We start from the raw sequence: 8,031 nt of genomic DNA, 5'->3' as shown, positions 1-8,031 counted from the left end.
AGGGGGGGGGGGACGCAGAGCAAACACCACCACCACCACCACCATCACCATCATCATCATCATCATCATTATTATTATTATCTCACGCCTGCACTGCCAGCGGGGAGGCTTCTCTGGAGAGAAGTTTAAGGGGTGACAGGCTAAGCCTGTGCAAAGGGAGGAGAGCACTGAGAGTGGTCTGCGAGCTGCTCTCTGGGTTAAGAACATAAGAACATAAGAGATGCCAATGTTGGATCAGGCCAAAGGCCCATCCAGTCCAACACTCTGTATCCCACAGTGGCCAGAAATACCAGTGCCATCAGGAGGTCCACCAGTGGGGCCAGGACATTAGAAGCCCTCCCACTGTTGACCCCCCCCCAAGCACCAAGATGACAGAGCATCACTTGCCCCAGAGTCCCTATCTATACCTTGTGGCTAATAGCCACTGATGGACCTCTGCTCCATATGCTTATCTAATTCCCTTTTGAAGCCGTCCATGCTTGTAGCTGCCACCACTTCCTGTGGCAGTGAATTCCAAGTGTTAATCACTCTTTGGGTGAAGAAGTACTTCCTTTTATCCGTTCTAACCCGACCGCTCAGCAATTTCATGGAGTGCCCACGGGTTCTTGTATTGTGAGAAAGGGAGAAAAGTACCTCTTTCTCTACCTGCTCTTTCCCATGCATAATCTTATAAACCTCAATCATGTCACCCCTCAGTCGTCGTTTCTCCAAGCTAAAGAGCCCTAAGCGCTTTAACCTTTCCTCATAGGGAAAGTGTTCCAACCCTTTTATCATTCGAGTTGCTCTTTTCTGCACTTTTTCCAAAGCTATACTATCCTTTTTAAGGTGTGGTGACCAGAATTGCACACAGTATTCCAGATGAGGTCGCACCATTGATTTATATAGCGGCATTATGATATTGGCTGATCTGTTTACAATACCCTTCCTAATAATCCCCAGCATAGCATTGGCCTTCTTTATTGCAGTCACACACTGTCTCGACATTTTCAGTGAGTTATCTACTACAACTCCAAGATCTCTCTCTTGATCTGTCTCTGCCAGTTCAGACCCCATCAACGTGTATTTATAGTTAGGATTTTTGGCTCCAATGTGCATCACCTTGCACTTGGCCACATTGAACCCCATTTGCCATGTTGACGCCCACTCGCCCATCTTTGACAGATCCCTTTGGAGTGCCTCACAATCCTCACTGGTTTTCACCACCCTGAACAACTTCGTATCATCCGCAAATTTAGCCACTTCACTGCTTACTCCCAACTCCAAATCATTAATGAACAAGTTAAAAAGCAGTGGACCAAGTACTGATCCCTGTGGTACCCCACTGCTTACACCCCTCCACTGGGAGAACTGCCCATTTATACTCACTCTCTGTTTTCTATTAATTAGCCAGTTTTTGATCCATAAAAGGACTTGTCCTTTTATCCCATGATTTTTGAGCTTGCTTAGGAGCCTTTGATGAGGAACTTTATCAAAAGCTTTCTGGAAGTCAAGGTAAACAATATCTATTGGATCCCCCTTGTCCACATGTTTGTTCACCCCCTCAAAGAACATTAACAGGTTAGTGAGACAAGATCTTCCCTTACAGAACCCATGTTGAGTCTGCCTCAATAGGTTTTGTTCATCTATGTGCCTACTAATTCTTTCCTTAATAATGGTTTCCACCAATTTACCCGGTATCGACGTCAGACTGACTGGCCTGTAATTTCCCGGATCTCCTCTGGAACCCTTTTTAAAGATGGGAGTGACATTAGCTACCTTCCAGTCCTCAGGAATGGAGGCTGATTTTAAGGAGAGATTACATATTTTTGTCAGGAGATCCACAAGTTCACAATTGAGTTCTTTCAGAACTCTCGGATGTATGCCATCTGGGCCTGGTGATTTATCAGTTTTTAAGTTGTCTATCACCTCAGGAGGAATGAATAGGCTTTGGAGCTTGAACTCTGCCAGGCGTCCCAGGCTGGTCTGCAAAAACCATGGAGGCAGAAGGGAATAAAAGCTGATTCATCAATTCAGTCCAGCCCTGCCCCTGGCCCAAAGGCATGGAGCATGACCATCCGTCCACCGCCAGCTGCCTATGTGATGCAGGCCCCACACAGCAGGGCCAAGAGGTGCTCCGAGGTCTGAGCAGGTTGCTCTGGGGGACACAGTCTAGCCACAGAGGGAATAACTTCAGTAAGCCTAGTAGCACCTTAAAGACTAACACAATTTGTGACAGGGTAGGAGATTCCTTGAGTCACTGTTCACTTCTTCAGAGCAGTGACTCATGATAACTCCTACCCTGCCACAGGTTTTGTTAGTCTTTAAGGTGCTACTGGACTCTTGGTCTTTTCTACTTTTTTAGACAGACTAACACAGCTACCCATCTTGATCTATCTTCAATAAGTCTGTAGACAATTAACATCAGGCCTCAGTCCTGGAGCATGTGAAGGATTTAATTTCTGAATGGCTCCTTATTCCCCAGGTCACTGTTATTCATTCATTCATTCATTCATTCATTCATTCATTCATTCATTCTGTAGCTCTTATTTATTTATATGCCACCCTTCTCTCCGATGGGGATGCAAAACAGCTTACTTCATTTTCCAGTTTGATTTCCCACTCCTCCACATGCAACCAGCTGGGAGACCTTGGGTGAGTCACAGTTATCTCAGAGCTCTCTCGGCCCCCACCTACCTCACAGGATGTCTGTTGTGAGGAGAGGAAAGGGAGGAGATTGCAAGTCGCTCCAAGACTCCTTCGGGTAGTGAAAAGTGGGGCATAAAAACCAACTCTTCTTCCTTCCTTTAATCCTCACAACAACCCCTTCAGGTAGGTTAGGCTGAGTGTGTGTGATTGGCCCAAGGTCACCCAGCAAGATTCCGTGGCAGAGTGGGGATTCAAAGCTGGGTTTCCCAGACCCTAGTCCCACACTTTCACCACTGCACCACACTGGCTCTCCGTGTGCTTGGACTGCCAACCTCACCATGGGAAATTCCTGTAGATTTGAGGGTGGTGCCTAGGAAGGGTGGAGTTTAGGGAGGGAGCTCAGCAGGGACGTGATGCCATTTTCTCCAGGGGAACTCATCTGTATAATATGGAGATTAGTTATAATTCTGGAAGAACTCCAGGTCCCACTTGGCAGCCCTACAGTGCACCCATGCATGTGTGCATCACAAGCATCAGCATCTTTTCAGCAGGGATATGTTTAAATAGATTCTCTCGGGCACGGTATGGATGGTTCAAATTGCTGCACATTCTTTGCTGTGTTTGTGGAGCAGGTACAGGCCTGTATCGAATACCAATAAGAAAGGGGCCAAAGCAGCCCCTCCCATCTTCAACTTTGAACCACCCAAGAGAGCCGGTACTGTTAAGAAATGTAAGTTACTCTCACTCCCACCCCATTGATAGCACACATCCAACCGGTGCTTCGCCAGCTGCACTGGCTCCAGGTTGAACACTGGACCAGGTTCAAGGTTTTGATACTAACCTTCAAGGCCCTAAATGGTCTGGGACCAACATATCTACAGGACTGCCTCTCCTGGTATACCCCCCCAAAGATCATTACGCTCTGAGGAGAAGAATCTTCTGGTGATCCCTGGCCTATAAGATTCCCAGCTGTCCTTAACCAGACCCAGGACTTTTTCGGCTCTGGCACCCACCTGGTGGAACTGTCTGCCCAATGAAATCCGTGCCCGGCGGGACCTAGTGTAGTTCCACAGGGCCTGCAAGACAAAGATGTTCCGTCAAGCCTACAGTCAAGGACAGCAAGATTTTTTTCCCATGGAGCCTGGCTCTTTTCTTCTTTCCCCTCCCTCCATGGGGGTAAGGATATAAATTGGTTTCTTAGCACCATCTGAAATTGAAACTGGAATTGTATTGAATTGTTTTACTGTTTTAATTGGTTGAACTTGACTTGTACGTGTGTTTACTAAAATGTTGTTCATCGCCTTGAGCCCGGCTTACTGGGGAGGGCGGTCTACGAGTTGAATAAATAAATAAATAAAATGCAGCAGGGATTGAAGAGGCAAGTTGCTATATTGGGGAGGGTTATCACTCAAAGGCAGAACACATGATCCCAGCTTCAGTCCTTTGTCTCTCCAGCTAAACGATCTGCAGTAGCAAACGTTGAGAAATATCTTTTCCCATTGGATTAGATAATACTGAACTAGATGAACCATCTGGGATTGGGGAGATCTGGGGCTTAACAAGCTCACTAAGTGACCTTGGGCCAGTTGATCTCTCAGCTTTCCCTCACAATGTTGTTCTGAGGATACAGTGGAGAAGGGAGACAGACATGTCTGTCACTCTAAACTCTATTGCGGACAGGTGGGATAAAAGTGTAGCCAATAATTCCCTAGCTCCAAGTCCTCAAGACAGAGCCCACGATTTTTAAAAAAAAAAACTTTGTAGGAATTATGATCCTAGTCAGCTCTTTCACTTCTGTTCAGTGGAAGACCTGAAACAGTATTTCTGTCTACAGTTGCCAGACAATATTTTTCAAAAGCAAACTAACATTTGCATGTACATTGTAGTGGTTGGCTTTACTTCCGTTCTCCATCTCCACAAGCTCAAACTAGCATTTTTAGGGCACATCCCCTACCTTTTGAGTTCCTAGTGCCCCACAGGGACCTGGATATATCAACACTCTCAAGTATGTGAAAGCAGAATTCTTAGCCCAATATCCTTTCCCAGCAGCTCCCTTTCTATGCTGCAATGCCTTGTCTAGTTTTAGGAAGAGAGTGTTGCCCTTCAAGAGCCTTGCGCAACATCTATAAGGCTATGGGCTATGGCTTTGAGCTGAACTGTATAATAAGTGTGCCAGGGATTGAACTGTGCAGTAGCCCGATGATGGTGCCAACCGCCCAGACTGTAGGGAAGCCTTGCCCTATAGCAGTGTGCCAACCAGACATGGGCCCATGGACATACCCGATGCTCTTCACCCCTGCATCCATACAAAAGGCAAATCAACCTCCCTGATGCCAAAAACACACAGCAGCCAGCAAGCAGAACCCATGCTTTACACCAGAAGTCTGAGTGTTCCTGCAAAGGACTCCATAGAAGGACTTCTCCAGCACGCAGGCATCCTGTCTCTCCCCCCCCCTTCTCCTAGCATGACCAAGGACTGCAAGTACTCATCCTCAAGTTAAACAATAGAATTTGGCCATGACGGGATTAACAGATCTGCCAAACACACCCACCACCCATCAAGATATCGCAGCTGCAGATCATCGGATCATTGACTGGCCAAGCACCTGGAATGACTATCTTTTCTTCTCCTTTGTCTTAAGCCATCCACTCTAAGAGGTGTCGCTGTTAGCAAATATATATCAGTTGCCCAACACTTAATTCCATTCTCTTAACCCATTAAGGAAATGGCAGCTTCTAGCAGCTTCCTGGGGACTATGTGTTTTGGTATTTTGGTGGCTCACATCTCCAAGCCCCTCATAGGGTATATAATAAGAGCATCTGCTCACTGCTCACTCTCTCTTTTCCTACCCACCTGACCCACCCTATCTTGCTGACTCCATTCGTAGCACTGTCTGGAGTCTACCATGTGTGCTGCTGGCCAACACATGACCCCTTCCCTAGTATTTTCCCCTATTTTTTGCCGCAGGATCACCTCGTCGCGTCGGACAGGTAGAGTATCACCCCCATCAACAATACTTCCTGCTCATGCAACTGTTGTTGTACCCTTCTATCTAGTTTCCTAGTTCTGTGTTGTTTGAGTGTGTGATTGTTTTATTTTATATTGTATGTGTGTGTGTGTGAATTATTTAGTAAGAGAAATCGTTTTTAAGACCTAGTCTCCTGGTCTATCTCTGGGGATCTGAATAAATTGGACTCTGGTATACACAGGTTATGGCTCCCTTTGCCATTTCATATTCCAATTCCCCACATTTATTAATAAGGCAATTTGGCTAACAGATTGCGTAAAATGCTTTATTTTAAGCAACCAAGTATGTTGACTGGGAAATATCATAGGGCAAAGAGTTAAAAAAAAAACCCTTCCCCAGTGCCATTGTCCTGATCCATATCCAGCCCTAGGTTGCATACTGGTTGAGCCTGTCATGGATCCCCAGTATCACATGCTCTGAGAGTGAACTGTTTCACCACATGATGCTCTTAAAAGTGATTTCAGAGAAGAATGTCTTAAATCCTCAGTGAACCATTAGTCCAGCTTTACTTGGCCTGAAGAGAGGATAAAACAATATAAACAGATTCAAACAATTTCGATTATCTCATACAATTCCAAATTTGTGCCAAATTGGTCTGACCATTTGGCAAAAAGTGCCACTGTCACTGTAGTGGTTTTTTAGAGGTTTCTTCATGGTATGGACAGATGTGGCTCATTCATTGGCTTTTTCTGTCACGTTCTGCCCTCACATGTGGCACAGTCCCTCTGACCATGTGTGGAAGACGAAGAAGACTGGATTTATACCTTGCCCTTTACTCAGAGTCTCAGTGGCTTACAATCTCCTTCCCCCACAATCTTCTTCTCCCCACAACAGACAACCTATGAGGTAGGTGGAGCTGAGAGACCTCTTTCGAGGACTGCTCTTGAGAGAACTTGTGACTTACCCAAGGTCACACCAGCAGCTGCATGTGGAGGAGTGGGGAATCAAACCTGGTTCTCCCAGATTAGAGTCCATGCTCTTAACCACTACACCAAACTGGCTCTCCACTGTGGTGGCTTTCAGGAAAGGTTGTAAGGCCCTAGGTTTTTAAAGGGCATGTGGGGTTTTGTAGATGAGCATCAGTTAAGGGTGCAGGCCTGGGAGCCTCTGGAGGGCTAGAGGTGGGGCAAGAGGTGGATGTGACATTGTACAGTGTGTCGATATTACATCATCCAGTGTAATGTCCCCCCCAGCCATTTGCCCACTTCTGGCAGGCAATGCTCCCTCTAAGCTGTGGAGTCTTGTGAGCAAAAATTCTACTTTGTGAGCTACTGGCATTAAAGTTGTGAGCAAGTGATTTGGCTACTGCATAAATTAGTTTTCTCGGGAGCCATCCTTCCTGAGCCAAGACAAAAATATGTGAGCTGGAGGCTAAACAACTGTGAGCTATCTCACACTAACTCAGAGGGAACAGTGCTGGGCAGACATTCTCGTAGCAGTTGGGCCTTTACACCTGCCTTTGCATCTGGGCCAGCAGCAGAACAATGGTGGACGGAAATGACATTGCACAATACATCTATGTCCAATCCAGTCCAAAACCTTATATTATAAATGTTCCAAAATATCTGCGATGTGCTGATGATACATCCAGGTTTTTGACTGTTCTTTTGCTTTCCCAGAAATCCCACAATTCTTTTGCTATCCTGGATGGAAGGGCAGGTGAGAAGGCCTATCCAGTGGGAGAACGCTTATCAGAAGAGGGCAAAATAAGGCAATTTGGCTAACAGATTGCGTAAAATGCTTTATTTTAAGCAACCAAGTATGTTGACTGGGAAATATCATAGGGCAAAGAGTTAAAAAAAAAACCCTTCCCCAGTGCCATTGTCCTGATCCATATCCAGCCCTAGGTTGCATACTGGTTGAGCCTGTCATGGATCCCCAGTATCACATGCTCTGAGAGTGAACTGTTTCACCACATGATGCTCTTAAAAGTGATTTCAGAGAAGAATGTCTTAAATCCTCAGTGAACCATTAGTCCAGCTTTACTTGGCCTGGAGAGAGGATAAAACAATATAAACAGATTCAAACAATTTCGATTATCTCATACAATTCCAAATTTGTGCCAAATTGGTCTGACCATTTGGCAAAAAGTGCCACTGTCACTGTAGTGGTTTTTTAGAGGTTTCTTCATGGTATGGACAGATGTGGCTCATTCATTGGCTTTTTCTGTCACGTTCTGCCCTCACATGTGGCACAGTCCCTCTGACCATGTGTGGAAGACGAAGAAGACTGGATTTATACCTTGCCCTTTACTCAGAGTCTCAGTGGCTTACAATCTCCTTCCCCCACAATCTTCTTCTCCCCACAACAGACACCCTATGAGGTAGGTGGGGCTGAGAGACCTCTTTCGAGGACTGCTCTTGAGAGAACAGTTCTG

This window comes from Gekko japonicus, unplaced genomic scaffold (genome assembly GCF_001447785.1).
Source record: "Gekko japonicus isolate JY-2015 unplaced genomic scaffold, Gekko_japonicus_V1.1 scaffold3819, whole genome shotgun sequence".
In the NCBI taxonomy this organism is placed as follows: Eukaryota; Metazoa; Chordata; class Lepidosauria; order Squamata; family Gekkonidae; genus Gekko; species Gekko japonicus.
The sequence above is the reverse complement of the archived record's forward strand: the minus strand, read 5'-3'. Positions refer to the sequence as shown.